The sequence below is a fragment of the Balaenoptera musculus genome, chromosome 10 (assembly GCF_009873245.2).
Source record: "Balaenoptera musculus isolate JJ_BM4_2016_0621 chromosome 10, mBalMus1.pri.v3, whole genome shotgun sequence".
Lineage (NCBI taxonomy): Eukaryota > Metazoa > Chordata > Mammalia > Artiodactyla > Balaenopteridae > Balaenoptera > Balaenoptera musculus.
The window spans coordinates 11367994-11389741 of record NC_045794.1 but is presented as its reverse complement, the minus strand read 5'-3'; the positions used below and the strand labels follow the sequence as shown (position 1 = coordinate 11389741).

At 47.5% G+C, this 21748-nt stretch overlaps 1 protein-coding gene across 1 annotated transcript in view; it reads left to right on the top strand.

Moving 5' to 3' along the window:
- GRIN2B (glutamate ionotropic receptor NMDA type subunit 2B) overlaps positions 1-21748 on the top strand; it is a 413562-nt gene that overhangs the window by 586 nt on the left and 391228 nt on the right. The gene's annotated exons all lie outside the window — the stretch shown is intronic.

The following is a 21748-nucleotide window of genomic DNA, read 5'->3' as shown; positions in this document are numbered from 1 at the left end:
CTAGGTGGGGAATCAGGCTGGCCTCAGAACACCTGGAATTGGAGGATGCTGCAGGTTAAGAGGACTTAAATCTTAAGCTTGGAAAGAAGGAATTCTGTCAGTATTCTGCTTTTTAATTTGTATTTTTTTGTGTGCTATTATATTTGAGCTATAAATTTCTCCTTCTGTCTGCACATCTATTTATACCCACACATCCTCCGAGCAAACTGTTACTTCCACACTCTTGCAAAATGGCTATCTTGCAGAGTTCTAAAATGCTGTGTGTGTGGCAGGGGTGCAGAATTCGACACGTGAGTCTTTGTGTTAAACAAAGAGATGTGCCGTTTGCATGTGTTAGCCTTGGACCCTCCAAAGAGAATTAATACTTACATTTTTCTCCCTCTCAGCAAATTCTACAGCATGTGCAATGTGGCTAGGTGGTATATTCATGCACTTGAAAAGAGAAATAGCAGGAGAAATGGAAAAGACTTAGCTAATGGCTCTTCAGCTAGTCGCTCATGCAATCCAAGACAACTCCTAGGAAATCAGATCGCCCACGGGCTGCAGGGCCAAGGTGGTAAGCTGGTTACTCCTCACCTTGGTCCACTGACCATATATCCCCAAACTCCGAAGGCACCCAAGGGCAGGAATCAGGTTGAGATCAAGATCTTCAAAATAACGTAGCAGAATCACTAGCACCAATAATCTTCCTGAAAGTATTCTCCCCCTAAATCTTTTTTCCAGTATTTTTGATAATACTTTGAAACAATCCAAAATACTAAAGGGATATTGGGGAAGACATTGAAGGTCCTTGTCACTCAACATCCTGGTAGAAGAGAGTTCTTCATTGTCCAGAAAGGATGGATAGAATCCAGTTCACTACTCCCCTCCCCCAGGTTTCATTCTCTTGAGCGTTTCTTGCTTCAGCACTCATCTGTAACCATGGTGTCATCGGAGTGGCGGGTTGGGATCCCACTTTGAGCCGTGCTCGCCATGTCTACAAACAGCTGAGGTGACCCAGTGTGTGCTCACCTGAGACACCTGAGCTCCTTCCCCATCTGCTTCTACTCCTTCAAGTGGGAGGAGGAACTCTGAATTTTACTTAAAAATAGAACAGAGGTGTGGGTGAAAAAAGCAGCTCCGTGCGCCATGATTGCATAGGTAGGATGAGCAAGGTGAGGTGCGTCTCCAAGGGCATCGCCCTGTTTGCATTCCTGGGGCCACGACAGTGCTCTACACCGGTCATCATGTTGATTGGTGGCGAGGTTGCCAGGAGGCCTTTCGACAGAGTCTCAGCCCCGTTTGCCTTGAATGCTAATGGGGTGAAGCCAGGTTCCAGGCCATTGTTAGTTGGCTCTAAGACTGGGCAAAGGACAAGACATTGGAAGGGGAGGAAGAGGGCTAGGCGGTGGGAAAGCCACAAAGAGGAAAGGATGGACTCCATCCAGAAAGTGCTTGTTGGGATCCAAGGAGGAATCGCCACAGGTGGTCCGTGTCTTTCCACATCCAGAGCCGTTTTGGAGACCTTGGGAGGAGGCGGCTGGCCCCTGTCCTCGGGAGTGGACGCCACGCGGCTGTGACTCAGTGGTGCTCTGGGCAGCCTCAGGGCCACTGTTCTCTCCCCTTTTTTCCCCTCACAGCATACAGAGCTGACCGGGTTCTATTTTGTCTTCTCCCCTCCTGCCACCCCCCTGATGGTGTGGGCTACATGGCAGAGAAATGTGGCTGCTGGTGGGAGGAAGAGCACATTTAATTTCAATCGAGGTGCCTCCATGATGTGCAATTAAGAAAAAAAAAAATTAGTAGGAAATAAAGACTTCCCAGGAAAGCACGGTTGAAGATGTTAGGTTGGAGATTTCAAGAGAAGCTGAACAACATGGTGTCTTCTGTGCCTGTGTTTCAGGTGTAGCGAAGCATGATGGATCTGTGAACACAGGATGATATGGCAGCTTAGAGACAGATGCTGAAAGTAAGGAGAGGAGCAGGGTGTGCCCTGGGGTGTCTAGTGCCTTCTCTCCATTGGTTCCATCCCTGGGAAGCCTGTCTATCTGAAGAGCCTTGTTTTGCCACTGTAAATGTATCATATATCGGGAGGTAGATAGAGGTAAAGAGAGTAAGTAAGAAGGCGAAATGACAGAAAAGGAGGAGGAAGAGAAAAAATTCCTCTAGTCACTACTTTGCACACCCAGTGCCTTTCTTTTAGGCTGAGCTGGAAGAGAGACTTCCTCTGGTGAAGGGATGAACAGCAGGTACCTTGATTTTGTGTTCCTGCTTCACTTCCAGAAAGATGGCTTCAGAACCTTGACGGTCTCCCTTGACTTTCGCGTCCACACATGCAGCCTTGTGTGGGGAGGGGCAGCGGGTACCTGGGAGGGGGACACGTGCACTAAAATTGGTTGGTGGGATGAATGGAGAAACAGGACTGAGCTGATGCAGCCCTTGGCCACATCATCACCTTGTAAAACCTTCTCCCGTTACCTCCACGAATATGAGGAATCCAGGATGCAGGGCTCTTTTTTTTTTTTTCCTTTTTTCCTATTTTCTTGTTCAAGAATATGAAAATGGAGGCGACACAGCCACTAGTACTGACAGGCTAAAGGAGAAATCTAGTTAATATTTATAGACTATGAACTAGAGAAGGAGGCGGGGGAAAGGACAGGTTATGTGTGAAGAAACCAGAGCAAAAAAAGCAGCCTGTAGGAGCCAGGTGGAACTCATCATTCTAAAGGTTGGGAAACTATTGTTCTGAACAATGACCTTCTCTCCGTAATGATGGAGAGTACAAAAGAGCTCATCTCGCGTAACTTGTTGGGGTCAGGAGTGGATAAGCTCCTTTTCTTCACTGCTGTTCTGCACCCTCCTTAAGAATTCTAGAAATTTCTTCCTTTCAGTAAACTACCTTTGCAGTCTCTGCTACTGTGCATGCATGGTGTGCACGGTATCCTGGTATCGTCTCTCTCTGTAAATAAATATGGATCCAAAGAATTATTGGTCTAAATGAATTGTTCACATTTATTAAAGTGCATCTCTTCTTTGCAACCACAAGAAGACGTCTCCAGGGAGAGTAGATTAGTGGTTGAATTGATACTATCTTTCAGAAGGATGCAGAAAATAGAACAGAATGTGAAGGAGCAGGGGTAACTCAGAGGAGATGGGTTTCTACCATGCACCTGTGGCTGTTAATGGTATGTCTGTGGCTACCATAGAGAGAATGGAGAGAAGTGAAATATTGATTAGTGAACGATGCTATTTGTTGTTTGTTCTGGTGGGTACAGGAATGGTTTGCAGTTACGTTGTTAGATGAGATCAACAATATGAGAGCCCTGTGGCACTTTTGAAAGCATCTCCTCTGGCCTTCTCATTTAATAGATGAAGAAACTGAGATCCAGGGAGATTAAGTGATTTGGTTAAGGTCGGGGCAGTTGCTTAGTGCCAAGTCTCTGTGCACCACACCATTTAATAGAGTGAGACGTGGAGGTTATTTGTGGATTTCAGACGTCTACATCAGTGCTTCTCAAACTTTATTGTAAATAGGAATCACCTGGGGACCTAGTTAAAATGTCCATTCTGAATCGCCAGGTCTGGGGTGGTACCCAAGATTCCGCATTTCTAACAATCTCCCAGGTGGTGCCAAAGTTACTGCACCATGCATCGTGGGTCTACGTCATTCCTGAACCTAATTCTATATCATGGTTAACATTGGCAGCTCCACGTATATTTCTGCTTTGAGGACTTGCAGCATTTCTGCTTTGTTCTTAAAAATAGAAAAGAAAAATCAGAAAGGAACCTTTGTATCTAAGTTCACCTGTGTTCTCTCTTCCCTCACTCTTCCATCCACGTATATCGTTTGCCTCTTCCCCTTCCATCCTCTATGCCTTCTTATGCTGGTCCTTTTCATAACTGATTCTTCTCCCTCTTTTTATGAACTCCTGCTTCTGTGTTTCTTTATTAGTATCTCGTGGTCTCTTTTCTTTCACACTATCTCTTCTTTTAACTTTTTTTATTTTTATGACTTCTGCTCTCCTCAATTATTCAACAAACATTTGTTAAGGACCAATATTTGTCAAGCACTGAGTTATGAAAAAGAATTAGCTCTGGTCCTTACCTTCCAGTAACTCATGATTTAATGGGGGAGACGTGTAAAGAGACCACCATATCCTTAGGTAAGAGCTGTAAGAGAGAGCAGCCTGGGAGAAGGAGGTGGGCTTCATGGAGGGGTTGACATTCAAACTACATCTTGAAAAATAATTAGGAGTTTTATAGAAGAAGGAGAGGATGGCCATCTTAGGAGGATGGAGAGCAGGTGGAGAGGCAAGTGGTGTGAAGGGGCACGCCTCCTGCTCTTCCTCACCTCCCTAAACTTGGGGAGAAGATCAACACAGGAATGTGCTGGTTCACTGATTAGGAATTTCAGATTCCAAATGATGAGGCCAGAGGATGAAGTCAGGGTCTTGTTGAAAGGAGAGGGAAGAGGCTCTCATTGCTGCTTTAGTGGTTCTACAGTTAATGAATGCTAGCCCTGTTTATTAGGCTTGCCTCTGGAAGGAGCAAATGATACAATTTTCATTTTAGGCCACTGGCTTGCAGCTAACTCTGTTGATGGCCATTATAAAGAAAGGGACAGCTGTTAGTCGGTTTGTAGTCAAGGAGAGAGCTGGATCCTAGCCCAGGTCAAGCTACTGGGAATGAAGGCCCAGCCTAGCCCCATGTGTTTCTAGAGTAGGGAGGCAGAGAGATGCCACGCCGTCCGGACACTAGCTGCTTTCTTTCGTGGCGAAGGGGAGTGATGGAAGAAGAGGGGCATAGTGACTCCCAGGGCATTCACAAAATGTTTTGGTAGCCTTATTAGATGGCCTCTTGTTTCAGGAGTATTCTTCGTGGGGATGCCCAGGTGTAGAGATGCTAGGAAGACACCTTTAGCTACCACTTCATTAAACTGTAGCATTGGTGCCTAAGGGGAGATGGATTGGAAATGAATGTTCCTCTAAATTTTATTTGCACCTTTTTCTGTTCCCCATCCTTCTACCCTTTTCCCGCCACTTTCACCATTTCTCTGTATATGGTGGTCTGTATTCACTTCATTAGCAAAAGGAACCTAAGCTTGGCCTGAAGACTTTTTAAAGACTCACCTGCATGTAAAGAGAGCATCCTGAGTCTGAAGGTATGTGGATGAGCAGATGCCATCACTGGGTGGTGGGACATTCATTTCAAGGTGACTTAAGGGGCAGAATGGTGGGGGCATAGTGACAAGGCTGTGCTTAGAGGGATGGGGAGGGGGCGAGGAGGAGGCTAGACCCGAGAGAGTGGCAGGCCTGGAAGGAAAGAGAGGCCCAGGCTTTGGCCCTGCTGGGGTCCAGCCTTTTAAGGGGGACAGGGGGCGGTGTTTGTCATCTGTCGTGGAGAGCTTCTTAGATCAGCAGAGTTTAAGGTTTCGAGGGTAACTCACTCGACTCCTGACAGCCAAACTGTGCTTCACACACGCCATCCTCTGTGGCTTTGCTCATTGCCTCATTCAGACTGTAAATTTCCCTCTTTAGAAAGAAAGGTCAAGTCTAAATTTCTTATGAATCTTTGTATAGACCCTCTCAGGGCTTCAGCTGGTTAGAATTTCTTAGGAAGTCAGGTCTTGTTTCTTTTGGAGAGGCGGGACTTCAAAACAATGGCTGGGATGAAAGCTGCATTGTTCAGGGAGGGGAGAAGAGAGGCTTGGGAGAAACCTGAAGCTTAGCTGATGTCTTTACTCCTTTTCCCAAAGCCCACTGTACTCTGTGAGAATGCCCAGATGTTCTGGATCAATCCTCCCACCTTCAAGGGGCCTTAGTCTGGTCACTAGTAGCTGGTGTCTTTGGATTAGAGATCAGGGTTTCTTGTGTGCATCCAAATACACGCACACACACCACCACTAGACTTGTGTACATAGGGGCATGTTTGTGCAGGGACTTCCCTACCAAACAGTAGTCAAAAATAATCTTAAATACAGTAAATGTGTCTGTGCGTTTAGGTAAGTAATGCGTGTGTGTGTGTGTGTGTGTGTGTGTGTGTGTGTGTGAGGAAGACCTGGGATAATAAGAGTATTAATGCTGGACTTCCCTGGTGGCGCAGTGGTTAAGAATCCGCCTGCCAATGCAGGGGACACGGGTTCGAGCCCTGGTCCGGGAAGATCCCACAGGCTGCGGAGCAACTAAGCCTTTGCACCACAACTACTGAGCCTGAGCTCTAGAGCCTGCAAGCCACAACTACTGAGCCTGTGAGCCACAACTACTGAAGCCCGCACGCCTAGAGCCTGTGCTCCGCAACAAGAGAAGCCACTGCCCTGAGAAGCTCACGCGCTGCAACGAAGAGAAGCCCCTGCTCCCACAACTAGAGAAAGCCCGCGCGCAGCAACGAAGACCCAATGCAGCCAAAAATAAATAAAATTAAAAAAAAAAAAGAATATTAATGCTGACAGCACCTTGGAGATAATCTGTCTTCCACAACCACCATTTTGAAGCTGTGAAAATAGGTCTAAGGTTAGCCACGTGGTCTAAAGTCGTGTACACGTGGCAGAGCCATGTCCACTGAATCTCTTTTCAGTACTTTTCCCTCCATTGCCCTGCCCCACTCGTCCCTTTGGGGTGCCTGACCCCTAAGTCAGCCAGTGGTGAGCGTTTGCTCATCCCCACATCTTCTGAGCCCAGGGTATCGCATACTCCCTGGATGTGCAATGGGTCTTTAAAATGTCAAGTTTCCCCAGGGTATCCGGTAGCTGCCTGCATGATGATGGGGGAGGTGGTGGTCTTGGGAGTTGGAAGCTCCTTTTTGTTTCTGCTTGTGTTATTTTACTTTGGGACCATGGTTTCATCCATGGCCACTGGCTGTTGATTTCCTCATTTCTGGAACAGCAAGACAGGCTAAAGCAGTGCTTCTTAACCCCAGGTCAATAACACAATCGCTTGCAGAGCTTCGGCAAAAATAAATACAAACGACTAAACAGCAACATCCCGTGGACGTGGGATGTCCATGCCCAGGCCGTACCCCAAACAGTTAAATCAAAATCTTTCAGGGAGGCAGTCAGGCAGTGGTCATTTAAAAACGTTTCCCAGGGATTCTCACGTGCGGCCGTATTTGAAAACCACTGGGCAAGATGATTGACAAGGCCCCTATTAGCTCTCAGCATCGTGCAGTCCTAGCATTTGAACGTGTAGACTGAGACCCTGTCGCCGTTAAACTGTCCCATGAGTAGCATGAGGGTCCCTGAGTCAGAGGTCAAAAGAAGTGGTTGGAATAGGAGGGGATTTAGCGTACGGAGTGCACACCAACGGTGGAACTGGTGTGCAGTTAAGAGCAGAGCTATATTTACCTTGCTCCTGAGCGCTCTCGCCAGTGACACAGGCTGGGGTGGAGAGTTAGGGAAGTCGGGGCTGCTTTCCCAGACACCCTTGAAACAGGTGTGGCTGGGAAGTAGGGCGAGCGGCCCTTGGTTCGGCAAACATCCTCTGTTCCACTTAGTCTTTATTGAGGGTGCCCCATTTCTTGTTTTGGAGAGGAAGCCTCATTTCACTCCTTTGTAACGCTGTAAATGTAGGAAAGCTATTAATAAACGGGGCTGGCTAAGCAGACCCTGATTGACTGGTGAGGGGTGTGAATGGTGCAATTATCTTAGTGCCAGTTGGGATCCACCAGCCCTGGTCTCCTCCCTCTCAGTGCCTGAAATCGAGTATTAAAGGCATGAAGAGGAGGAAGAGGGTGGGAGGCATTAAGCTTCGTTCTTCTGTGACTGTTACTTTAATCACTGACTATCAGGCTGGCTGGGTTAATCGTTTTCTCACCTCCTTCCTTTTTGACTCCCTCCCTTCCCCATTTAAAAATAAACATGAACCCAAATGTACAGAGACGAGGGGAAAAAAGCAGATTTACGGATCTGTGTTCCTTTAGAAAGACAAACCATAAGAAAGTAAAAATACTAGTTCTGTTGTGGACGTGTGCAAGGTTGTGAGCGTGGTTTGGAGTCACGGTGGAGTTTGGTGGGATACGCAGGAGTGTGAGCTGCTGAATGTCTAGGAGAAACCTAAGCCGTGCACTCACTGATCTGCATTTCCACATATCTATTGGCTGGCCCTATGGAAGCAAAACATCCAAATCACTGAGATACTGCAGCCTCTCCCCTTGCATTTCTCACCATGCAGACCACGCATTCCATGGGGCCAGAATTGATGTCTTCAGGGTTTGTGGCTCTCCTTCTGATCACCTTGTTAGAAACTCCAGGATTGTTTCTGGGCTTAATGGGAAGGAGAACACATTTCAGTCCTGTTCTGGTTCTGTTTATGCCTGTATCCTGGTTTTTCCTTCAGCTCACAGAGGAAGAGAGACTGTAGAAGAAATCTGACCCTGACCAAATACAGGTGCTCAGATTTGGAAGATCTTTCTTGGTAGGAACATGCTGACCCCTTGGCTTTTTGGAGAAAAAACTACTGGATGGGTTTTCATAGAGCCTCCATATAGAAGAGAAATCACTTTTGTTTGTTGATTAATTTGTCAATTTTCCACGAGAACATTTTTCCTGCTTTATGTCGCCTTATGTCCTCCGAGCTTAGCAGAATGCTCTGTGCACATGGGCACTGCTCAGAAATGCTGGGTGCCGATACAGATGACATTCGGAAATGAACGTGCACTGAGGATAAAGTTGACATATTTATACCTTTTATGTTTCCATTTCCTTGCCACACAAGCACCTCTTGGTGCTCCGGGTGAACTTTACGAAAGCTGTGTGGCTGAGAGTGTCTTTAGTGCTAGCTGCAGGCCGACAGTGAAAATATACCCATTTCTTAGTGCCTTACTTCTCTGAGCTTCATTTTACGTTGTGTTCAATAAGGTATTTCTTCCAAAAGCTCCCACTCATCACTTATTACGCTTTTCCCCTTCCCTTCAAATCCCACGTAAATACTGTCCATCCCTCAGTGTCCACCTCAAAAACTGTCTCCTCCACCAAGTCTTGCTTGATCTTCCCAGCTAGAAATAAGCCCTCCCAAGTCGTTCGTTTATGTACTGGTTTTATTTTCCCTCTGTTTGTAGTACCTTTCTCATGCTGGCTTTTGGGGCACATCCCTAGGAGGGCTTTTTCATCTCATGTCCCCCAGTTGCCTTCACTGTTCTGGGCTTTCTGTAATAAATAGGATCATGGTTACTCACCTTCTCCTTTTTATTCTGTATCTCTTCACAGAGATGCTTTGATTTCAAGATAAAATTCAGAGTTGGCTCTGAAAATTATGTATGGTCTTTTCACCACCATAGCAGGGCATCTCATTTATCGATAAATCTGGGTTTATGTACCTCGGTTTACGTAACCTCAGTTGGAGGTTAGGGAAGGGAGTGAGAAGGTCCTGGCATTAGGTAGCCAGAAATTGTAGATCATTTTGGAGATAAATGGTGGAATGAAAATACTAAGAATTATTGCTGTTAGTTTAAATATAATAATTATCTAAAAGGAATTGCCTCATTTTTGCTTAAGACAATTTCAATTTCCTGTTGAAATTGGGCCTTGAATCGGCAATAGATATGCATGGTTCCATTATATATATATATCATATTCTGGGTTACATTAACATATGTTATCTCATTCAGTCCTAACCAGAAGGCTGACATCATTTTGTTTCTCAGATGAACAGAGTGAGGATTCGAGAGGACAAGGGCACATGGCTGTAAGCAGCAAGCCAGGAATCCAGCTTAGGTGCTCTGGTTCTAACCCCTGGCTCTGTAAATTCTACAGAGCCGCCTCCGTGTTAAAGGAGGTGAGGGTTTATGTGTAGAGGACCCTGGAAACAGCACGTACTCTGAAAGTTCAGCTAAAGTGACTTCCTTCTAGCTCCCTTCTCTTTAGGCTTTGCTCTTTGCAAAAGGCAAAGTTGTTTTCAAGTGGAAAAACGCATCCTATAAACTAGCCAGTTTCTGGACCATAATTTAATTTAGTGAGGGCAGAAGGTGAGAAAGCCATGGCACTGGCAATCAGCATCTCTTTGATTTCACATGATGGTTAAGGCTTGGGCACCATCTTCTTAGCCTGTTCCTACCATTCTGTAAATATACTTCACCTCCACCTTGAAGACTCTACTTCCTTTAAGAGGAAATAGTCCTCTGCTCACTTAATCTTGGACATTTTGATGATTACCCATTTTCTCTTACCTATTTCTTTCTCAAACCCATTTGTAAACTACCACTTCGAGTGGAGCCTAATGGTTAAAGTAAGAGAATGGTGGTCCAGAATCCTGCTTCGTAGTTGTGTTTTTATTAGTAAGGGAACCCACTATTATTGTTCTATGAGATACACTTGCTTCATTCCCAAAAGGGAACTCGTTTTGTTTCAAATATCTGCATTAACTATTGACTCAGAAGGCAGGTTTGTTTTTTGTTTTTTTTTTAAAAATAAAATAAACATACAAGACAAAGGTTCAATTTCCTATATCTTTATTTTTCTATTTAAGAAAAGAGGTTGTGTCTTGGTGCCACAGGGAGTTCTGGTACCTTACTTAGCTTTATCACATGCATATTGTAAAACTACTTTTCAGTAATTTGAAGCAAAGTGGTATTGAGGGAGGAACACTGGCCGAGGGGCCGGGAAACCAGGTCCCGTCTCAGCGCCAGGTCAGCGCTGCGGGTGCTGAGTGACTTGGGCAAGTTACCCAACCTCGCTGAACTTGCGTCCTCACCTGTAAAGTGAGGTCTTTAGGGGGAGACAGTGGCTGTGTTGTGGGTCAAATGAGGAAACGTAAAGAATCCCCTCAAACCACGAGTTTCACACGCACACGTACAGTATCGTTGTTAGTAACTCCATCCTGCTCAGCGTAACAGCCTTGCAACGGCCTCCAGAGCCATCCACGCACTCCCCGTGGGCAGGAGAAGAGGGGGTATCTGACTGGGGTGGGAGCAGGCAGCCGAGACCCCGGCATTCGGAATGCAGAGCTGCACCGGGCACTGAGACCTGTGGTTTTTAATCTTTGGTCTCTGTCTCCTCCTCAGGTTCTCTTCCACAGTATTTATCTAGAAAACTAGACAAATGCTTGTCAGAAAGGAGAGCAAGACTAATCTTTCTAGCTTTATGTGTAGAACCATTTTTCCAGGCTTATCTTTTCTTGTTGCACGGGCCGAGAAGAGGAGAGATGGAGATGGCGACGCAAGCGGAGGAGAAGGCTAACGTGAAAGGCGGTCTCACTCTCCTCGCCTTTGCTCTCGCCTCTCGCTCTGTCTGCGGTGCCCTCCCCACCGTCGCCCACCTGCCTCCCTCCTATTCCGCCTTCAAGATTGTGCTCCAGGGCTCCCTGGTCCCCCCCAGGCTGGAATCACTGCCCTCTTCCTGATCCCATGGTGCCCTGGTTTGAAATGACTCTTGCTGTGTCTCCATCCCATCCGTCGCCTGATGCGAATTTCTCAAGGGCAGAAAGCACCTCTACCCTCTACCCGGTGTGCGCCTAGCAGAGTGCTGGCACGGGGTGGGCACGTACCAAACACCTGGTGGCGTGGCGTGAGCACCTGCAAGCTCTGTGTTCAGTGCTTCCACGCATGAATGAACCTGACGGTCCCAACCTCCTCAGAGGTATGAATAGTTATTACCTACATTTTATGGGTGAGGATACTGAGGCCACGGAGAAGTTAAAGCTTGCGTAGCTCAGGTGGCAGAGCCAGGATTTGAACCCAGCCGTCTGGCTGGAGCTCACTCGTGCGCTTAAGCTTTACGCTCCACAGCTTTGTAGTAAATTTTTATGGTTGACTTGAGCGGTCAGACACTTAGAAGAAACATATGGTGTGTCCGGTTCTCCATAATAAGGATGGTGGAGCGAAGAGAAGAGCGTGCACAGCAGACTTTGCAGGGTGGTTAGGACCGTGCTCCCGAGGGGCTCCGTAGATATAGGACCCACCCGGGACCAGCTTCCAGGAAAGCCTGGGAATGTGCTGGTGTCGTCATTGTTGAGTTTTGCCGTGGACGGAGTGGGGTGTGCTTCTCTACTCCTTGCTGTCGTCCCCTTTTGGTTCCTTAAGGTTTCCTGGCCACCATCTCTGCCAGTGGCACTTCAGGGGTCCCTGGCGGCCTGCTGGACTGCACTCCCCCTCATCCTTTCTTACCGCAGTCTAACATGGTGGCAGGTCCAGAAAACGGCGGTTGAAAACAAGCCCTCCGGAGTCAGACAGCCAGCGTTTCTGTTCAGCTCCTTTAGTTTACTGGGCAGATGCTTCACTTCTCTGTACCCCCAGATTCCTTCCGTAAAAGGTGACGTAGTCATAATTCTGGCCTTTCAGTCATTGTGAGAATTAAGTGAGTTATTTCACTTTGAACAGTACGTGTCACAGAGTAAGCATTCAATAAGTAGTAACTACTATGACAGCCCCTGGGCCCAACCGAGTCAGAGCGAGTTTGGTGGTGAGGGTGTAATGCATAGTTGTCCCATGTATGGGGCAGTCGTTTCTGGCTTAGGGCCCTCCAGATCAAGACTGGCATTGACTTCTTTGTATATCTCATCATAGCATAGATGGCAAGAGAAGAAAGTATGGCCAAGAGCTGACATGTTCCTAGAATATTGAGAGAATGTGAATTCTAAGTGCAAAAAAAAAAAAAAAAAATGCAGAAGATACCCACAAATAAGCACCAGTTAACCAAGGATTTAAATGTTAAAGTGAGCTTTGGGCAGAATGACCTTGAACTGATCAAAGAGAGGAAAAAATGAAAAGCTGTAAGGAAACCTGCACACAAATGAACAAAATTTGAGCAAGAACGGGAAGTTTTCAGTGAAAGAAGGGAACAGAGGCCAAGACAAACCAAGTTGTTTCTAATAGTAACAATCACTTACATTTCTGGAATGCTTTATAGTTTACCGAGGGCTTTCTCATATGTTTTTTTCCCCAACACGTTTTTTGATAGTCCCAGTGTAGGAGGAATTCTGGGCAGGAACTCTTATCCCCATTTTACAGATGAAGAAATTGAGGTACAAAGTGCTCTAGTGATTATACAAAAGTGTATAGTCGAGAAGAAAAAAAGAGATGGAACTCCATCTCAGCTTTTCTGAATCCCAAGTCCAGAGCCCTTTCTACTTTGCCTCTGCCTTGAGAGAGCCGAGGAGAGATGCTTGTTACCTTGGTTGAGGACGCCTGGAGGAAACCTGATTGAATAAACAGAATTTACTCTAAGAAGAAAAATGACTTTGGTGGGCAGGTGAGCCTATTTAGAAAAAGTGAAGGTTGTGAAACCTGGAAAGGTCAGGTCAACATATTATACAAAAGATAGAAGAATTTGGGACAAGGGAATTATCATTTTACTTCTTTATATTTTTCTTTACTTTATAAAATTTCCACAATAGAGTGAATTATTGTCATATTCAGAAAAGACGAGGTAGGAAATTAAAAGATGAGAATTTTAGTTATATCAGGAATCAGATAAAGGTAAAGGGGTAAACGTCATCACCATAAGGGCGCGAGGTATATCCTTACTTTCCTAGGATATAGTTGGGAACTGGTTACTCACGTACAGTCACACGTGTGGGTGTTTGTGGGTACGTGTGTGTATGGGTGTGTATAATCTGGATTCTAGCATGGGTTAGGGAACACAAAACCGAGTTAAAATTGAGGGGGATTTTGAAACATTAATTAAGAAGAGTATAGTAAATAACCCAAGGTCTTAAAGACTGATTCTAAGCTGCCTCTAACAAGGAAGTGGACACTGCAGGGCAAAGCCTGCCATTTGAGAAAATCACAGAGGACTGGAAAGACATCTGAGGGCCAGCTCCTAACCTTTTTAAAAAAAAGATGATGGCTGGAAATTACAACCTCATAAGCATAAATGTTACATTGGAAAAAATATTGAACCTAACAGTCAGTTCCCAACACCTTGAAGTAACCATCAAAATGGCTTTTTAAAGAGCAAACCCTATTAGAGCTGTGGTTTTCTGAGAAGGATGGGCCTGGCAGGCTGTGGGAGACTGATATATGTAATTAAGAAAAAGTAATGAAAGCTTTAGATTTGACTTCTCCAGAGAGTCTACCTTTTAAACAGAAGAATGGGGTGAGTTGCATAGACGGTGCTCAAAAGGGAGTGACGGACAGTGGCTGCCGGCTCTGGCGATGCCCCTGGAAGTGTGATGGCCTCTCACCTGGGAGGCCTTGAACTCAGTCTGTGTTCTGTCCTCGACAGGGCGGGGACAGTGAAGTGCTCTGCCTGCCTCTCGGGGGCCGTGCTCGTGGCTGAGGGGTGGGGAGGTGTTCCTCCAGGTTTGGCTCTGCAGCTGTGGTGCCCGGAACAGCCCCCCGTACAGCCTCCGCAGGCCCTGCTGCCACCCCGCTTCATCTTTGTCACCACCCCTCCCACTCCCGGTCCACACATGCACGTGATCAGCGATTCCTAAAACGTGTGCTCTGGACCCTCTTCCTAGAAAAACCCACTTTCATGCAAACTCCCCACATTCCACTCGGAGGATTAGGATGGATGCCGTGGACGCCAGGTTCAGAACCCCTGTCTAGACCCCGTGTCCAGGGCACACCCTGGCAAGTATTCCTCCACTTACTTGTCTCTGGAAGCCGGTGGGGTGTGGGGAAGAATTCCTTGAGACCCCAACTCCCGTGTTCTTCCAGGATCCACCAGCCTCATGGGTTCATTTACAGAATGTTTATGAAGGCTTGAGGTCACGTGCGGGGCTCCGGGCTCTCTTTGCTGTGGAATCAGGCATCGTGCCTGCGTCTCCAAGAGCCGACAAGCCAGGAGCTGAGACTTGAGCTGAGCCAGCCAGCACCGCCGCTTGGGAGTGGGGGGATTCGAGTGCTTTGGAAGCGGTGGACGCGATTCAGATGAAATGGGCATAAAGGAACACTAGCTTTAATACTCAGGCTACTACCTCAGCCCTCTCCCAGTCTACCTCAGCTGACTCCTTGACTCTTGTCTGAGGCCCTGAGGACAATTTCTAGCCAGAGATGAATTCTCCTTTGGGACCCCAGAGTGAGGATTTCTTAAGATTTCTGAGAGGATCCCCCTCCCCTCCCAACAGAAGGGACAGTCAGTGGAGATAACCTTTTCGGATTCCCTCCTTACCCTTCCCTCCCGATGGGAGCTTTGTATTTTCTACTGGGTGTCAGGCAGTGCCTTTCCAAGATGCCTTGGGGCCAGCATCTTTAGGATTTCTAGGCTGGAACTGCTGTGGTTTTTAAACCAAAGCCAACCCGGATTTTGAATAGTGCCTCTGGAGGGAAAGACCGAAGCCCCATTAGCTCTGCCCAGATCGGCAGCCCACGAGAATCAAGGGCCAGGTCCTTGGCATCAAAGGGACTTGGGTTCAGAATCCTGAATTTGCTGCTTGCCCTCGAGTGACGTTGGATAAGGCCCTTTATTTTTTGGCCCTGGGCTTCCGGAACTCCTGTGTGAAGTGCAGGATACGTGAAGGTCAGATGAGGCGAAGTACATAAAGTGCCTGGAACTTAGCGCCCTCACCTCTGCCGTCCACACCCTGGGAACAGTGCCCGGGGGTTCTCGGTAGGGCAGGAGAGAGAAGAAGCGGTGCTCCTCGCTGGTCTTCTCCGTCGTCCGTTTGTCCCACACAGATGCCTACCCCCACCTGTTCCTCAGCAGTGCTCCACTCTGTCTGTAGCACACAGAGGAGGGACGGTGTAGAAGCTGGGTGTGTTTGTGTCTGCGTAACGAGGGAGACAGAGTGAACTGTGTGACACCCAGTGGCCCAGGATGCCCTCGGGGAGTGGGGGGCGCTTCTAAATCGGTCCTGAAGTTAGGTGGGTCGGGGGGGGGGGCAATCCGGAGAGACCTGGGGCCGGGATCCTTGCGTTATTAGAGACAATGGCAGCAGCCAGGAGAGAGGGAGAGAGACAAAAAAGAGAGTGATGGAAGGAAAAAGAGGAAAGTGCCATATCCAGGACCCCAACTTCAGTCAAGTTCTCTGGCTTCTCTTCTCCTTTGTGTGTTGAGGGGGAAAAATATAGGGAGGGGGAGAAAGTGGGAGAGGGAGGGAGGAAAGGAAAGGGCCGTAAGGAGGTTTCCCCTTCCCAGACCCTGGGGACGAGACCTGTGCAAACAGAATGCCAGGCTGACTGTAGTCCCCCGAGAGGGGGGCGCCCACCGCCCGCCCCCCTTCCCAGCCGGGCCGATGACAAGGATGGAGTCATCCACGGTTTTGGCAGACTTCCGGGGAGAACCGGAGAGCGACAGCTGCTCTCCACCCTGGGAAGTTCTGTCTGGACTCCGGGGAGTTTTGGAGACTTCTTGGTGGAGGTCAGCCAGCCTGCCGGCGGGCCGGCCCCTCCCGGGCTTCCTTGGGTGTCACAGTCATGGCGATGGGCCAACCCGCTGTCCAGCAGACACGTGCCGGCTGCACCCTGCTCCGTGTACATGTCTGTCTTAGTCCTGCCTCTAAATGGTGGCAAACAGACATTTTGGGAAGGAATTCAGCGTTACGAGTTCACAGAATGTCAAGCATTCGGATGGCAAATAGAAATCAATTTGGCCTTTTTCTTGGTTTTTGGTAGTTTGCACCATGGTGCCTGCCAGTAACATAGGCAATTCAGGGTTAATTTTCTACAAAATGAATGCCGTGTGTGAAAATCTGAGTTTAGCGCCTGCAGGCTGGTGGGTTACTGGTCTTTGTGAAACCCTCCCGTTTCCATGGGAGAAGGGATGGATCTGTTTAAGGCACTGGGTCCTATTCTCCTTTGGTACTGGAGTCAGGGGTGGGGATGAGGTGGGTGTGGAGGCAAGGACCCCCTCCCTGTGCTCCCGCCTGGTTCCTCGGTGCCGCTGGGCTCCAGCCCAGATGCAGCTGGAGGACAAAGCTGCTGCCAGGGAAAGCCGCGCTCCCTGCTGCTCTCTGTGTGCAAGAGCCAGCCCGGTGCACGTGTGTGTGCGCGTGCGTGCGTGTGTGTGTGCGTGCGCACGCACGTGCGTGTAAGACAGACACGGACAGAGACAGAAAGACGGAGAGAAGATGAGAATATGAATGAAAAATCATTCCTTCGCAGGGTACAAGGAGCCTTAGAGAATGTTCCCTGGGGCACCGATTCTGATTTCCTACTCAGGCCCCAGGTGGTTCTAAGGTACAGCCAGGCTTGAGAACTGCTCTTCCAGAGCCGCCTCCCTGGCTCCTCTCGCACACCTGCTCCTTTGTCCCCCGTGTGCAGGGTGCCGCTTCTCCTCCTCCAGTGCTGCTTGCAGCATCTACTCTAGGAGATCCAGTGCCCGGTTTCTGGGAACTCCTGGCCATTCTTGTCTGCCAGTCCAGTGGACCCATGTTTCTAGAAGACGTGGTGGCTTGATTAAATAAATGCTCTTAACCCTGTAATTTTATGCACACGGCTCTTCTTGCTGCGCAAATAACTGTTCTTAGATCTGTTATTGTAAGTGGATTGTTCAGACTGCTCAGAGGGAAAGAACCTTCTCTAATTTTAATAGAACAAGTGTTTATTTAGCTCTTCACTTAAAATAGTCAATGTTTTTGCTTTTTGTTCCTCTTTCTACTATATTTCAAAATATACACTAAAGAAACTTTGAAATGTGTTGGATTGATGGGTTCTTACACGTTTGCGTGGCGCGTCAACCCCGTACCAGATGAGAGGCGTCCTCCACTTCGTCTACACTGCACCTCCATCCAGATCTCCAGCAGCGTTCCGGCCCCAAATTATCGTGTCTTTCTCACCCACTCCCCCAAAGACCTCGAATTCACCCTCCTTGTGACCTTCAAGCGTTTATTCCTCCATTTCACTTCGATCTGACTTGCCATCGTGGAACCCTTGTTGCTCCCCTCCCCTCCCTACTCTACCACCGAGGTTTCATCACTCTCTATGTTAATTTCTCCATCACTGACCCATCAACTTGCAGTCGTATCTGCTTTTTCTCTTCTGTCACTCATGCTACTAAGCGCGGATGAAAAAGTCCCAGAAGTGATCTCACCCATCATGCTCAGGGTCCTTCCTTCCAAAACACCATCATCACTGAAAGATGGGGTGACCAGCCTTTGTCTTGGAGCCCCAGAATCACACGCTTGCCTTGTCCTGAAAACATCACCTCCCTGAGCATTCGCTCCAAGCCCCTGCTCCCAGCTGATGGTCTCCTGACACTTGGCTGAAAAAGTCAACACTCTCTGATGTACCTGTCCACAGTCCTTCTCTTCTCAACACAGACAGTCATGTCTATGTTTCGTTTGCTGGAAACTGCAGAGGGGCCTCTGTCCCATATTTCACAACTTCAGCAGGCTTCGTTTCTGGCCCAGTCCATCTTTTCATTAGGACTTTTGCTGTCACGCTCAAGGCTCCTACTCTCCTGAAATCACAAAAATCTGTCTTCCCACTTCTTCTTCACTTCTGCTTTCAGTGTGGTTGCCCTAAATCTTTTTTTTTTTTTTTTTTTTTTTTTTAAAGATTTATTGATTGATTGTTATGTTGGGTCTTCATTTCTGTGCTAGGGCTTTCTCTAGTTGCGGCAAGCGGGGGCCACTCTTCATCGCGGTGCGCGGGCCTCTCACCATCGTGACCTCTCTTGTTGCAGAGCACAGGCTCCAGACGCACAGGCTCAGCAGCTGTGGCTCACGGGCCCAGTTGCTCCGCGGCATGTGGGATCCTCCCAGACCAGGGCTCGAACCCGCGTCCCCTGCATTAGCAGGCAGATTCGCAACCGCTGCGCCACCAGGGAAGCCCGCCCTAAATCTTTAATTTATCCAAAGCAAAATTCATTTTTCCCCCAACCCAACTCCTCTTTCTGAGGTCCCCATTTCGTTCTCCCGGAGCCTCAGGCCTGGCACTTCGGGGAGCTTGTGCATCTCCCTTATACCGTCTCTTCAGCCCTGATGGACTCTATGGAATCTGTCTTCAAAGTGCTTTCGCGTATGATTCCTCCTTTCCACAAAAAAAGCAGGCAAGCCTTGTGGTACACATCAGGGACCTCGGAGCCAAACTGCCTGACAGGGACTTCCCTGGCGGTCTAGTGGTTAAGACTCCGTGCTTCCACTGCGGGGGGCACTGGTTTGATCCCCGGTTGGGGAACTAGGATCCCACGTGCCACGCGGCCAAAAAAACAAGCAAACTGCCTGACATTGCCAGTTCCTAGCGGTGGAACCTTTGAAAAATTGCGTAACCTCTCTGAGTCTCCGTTTCCTTACTTATATAAAGGGGGTAATAATAGTATGGCTGCTTCAAAATGTTTTGGCCTTAAATCAATAAATATCTGTGAAGTACTTAAAACAGTGCCTGGCACACTGCGTGCGTTCAACCAATAAATGTTAGATGTTACTATGACGTCACATCAGTGGTTCTCGATCAGGGACCATGCAGCCTCTCGGGGGACACCGGGCCACGTCTGGAGCCAGTTTTGAATTTCACAGCTGGGAGAGAGGGAGGCTACTGTCACTTAGTGGGTGGAGACCCCGGTTGCTGCTAAACGTCCTGTAACGCACAGGACACAGCAATCCAGAAACAACAATCCAGCCCTGAAGTCAGTAGTGTCGCGGGTGAGAAACACCGCTCTTCATCTTGGCTCCAGGCTCCGCCACCATTTTCTCAAGGGGTAATCTAGTGTCCGTTTCTGTTGTATTTCTCAAGCCTCAAGTCTTTGGAAGACTCATTGTATCACCTGGCTTCAGTGGCAAACTGGTTCTGATGGTTCTGCAGTCTCCATGTCCAGCACCCTAATTCTGTCTCCAGTGGTTTTTCAGAAAAATCTCCCCTGGCCCATCCTCCCAATATTGGAAAATGTTCAGGGAAAAACATTAAAAAAATTTTTTTTTTATTGGAGTATAGTTGATTTACAGTGTTGTGTTAATTTCAGGTGTACAGCAAAGTGAATCAGTTATACATATACATATGTCCACTCTTTTTTAGATTCTATTCCCATATAGGTCATTTCAGAGTTTGAATAGAGTTCCCTGTGCTGTACAATAGGTCCTTATTAGTTCTCTATTTTATATATAGTAATGTGTATATGTCAACCCCAATTTATCCCATCCCACCTTTCCCCCTTGGTAACCATGTTTGTCTTCTACATCTGTGACTCTATTTCTGTTTTGTAGGTAAGTTCATTTGTACTCTGTTTTTAGCTTCCACATATAAATGATATCATATGATATTTGTCTTTCTCTGACTTAGTATTCCAGCATCCTGATTCTGTCTCCAGTGGTTTTTCAGAAAAATCTCCCCTGGCGCATCCTCCCAATATCAGAAAATGTTCAAGGAAAAACATTTCTTTAAACAAGACCCGGTGTTCCTGTCCCTTCTCCATTCAAATGGCCACCCTCTCCCAACATCCCCGTTGCTAGTGGCACACCATCCTGGCACTGGTTCCCACTGGCTGTCTCTCCCAAAGACCTACTCCAGCCCACACCACCTTCTGCCAATTCTTCCTCTGCACTGTTTCCTTTGATCCTCATTTCCATTTCCATGGCTACTGTCCAGCGCAGGACTCCGGCTGGCTTCCCCACCTCCCCTCCTCGCCTCCACCCTCCACGCAGCTGCTGGAATTGTCTTCATTAAACGCTGTTTTCCTCTGCTGAAGGGTCCATAGTGGCTCTCCATGACCACTTATTAGCAAAAGGAAATTCCCCACGAAGCCCATTACAGCCTGACTTCCCCGTCACTTGGGGCCCCCATTCCAGCGGCCACCAGCCTTTGTACTACTCCCCCCAAGGTCGCTGGGCGCTCACCTGTCTGAGCCCCTCCTGTCCTGTCTCTGCACCTTGGCGTGTTATAATTTCCCTCCCTGGAAAGCCTTCTTCTCTCCTTTTTGCCCAGTCAGGTCCAACACCTCTTTCAAAAGCTGGCTCAATTTTGAACTCCCCTAGGAACCTTCCCGAATAACCCACCAGATTCTCCTTGTCCTATTACTCCAGATCTCATTTGGGTCTTAAGTACTTACTAGATTCGGCCTACGTTAACGTACACCTGCTGGTGTGTATAAAGAATCCCTAAGTATTTTGAAAGCTTTTCCAAATGTGCATGTTTCATTCCCCCCACCTTTTTTGGGTAGTACCTCTTTTTTTTTTAACATCTTTGTTGGAGTATAATTGCTTTACAATGGTGTGTTTGTACCTCTTTTTTTTAAAGCTAATTCCCACAGCCCAAATAAAGTGCGCTAGATATAGCAGGACGTCAATAAATGATGTCTCTGTAACTGCCTTTTTTTCCCCTCAAAGCCCAGGAGGAACTCCAAGAGCATATTTTATGGGTGACTTTAAAATACCTGCTCTTCTCTTTGTGGTTTTATTGGTTTTGGGAGGAAGAGGAGGAAGAGGAAGAAGGAGAGGGAAATCTGGGTTTGCCAGACATAGGCAACAAAATGGCCCTGCTAAAGAGGCAGCCAGCAGGAGCAAGGATGTAGCTGTGAGAAAAACATACCAGTGCCACGGCCTGGGCACTTATAATGGAGATGCTTCCTGGGGATAAGGGGGAGAGGCAGGAATCCTAAAACACTGTGCACTACAGATTTTTTAACTTATGAGGGTAACACCTAGCTCTTGCTTAGCATTTTGCAGCAAACAGCAATTTTTTTTCCAGTTTTGTTGAGAGATATTTGACATACATCACTGTGTCAGTTTTAGGTGGATGGTGGTTTGATCTGCATATACTGTGAAATGATTACCACAATAGGTTCAGCTAACATCCATCTTCTCATATAGATCTAATGAAAAGGAAGTAGAAAGGAATAAAGGAAAAAAAATTCTCTTTGGGATGAGAAGTTTCAGGACTTACTGTCTTAACTTTCTTATATATCATGAAGCGATGTTAGTTTGATTTAGGAGGTAGATGAAAACATTCCATTCATCAGTCGAGG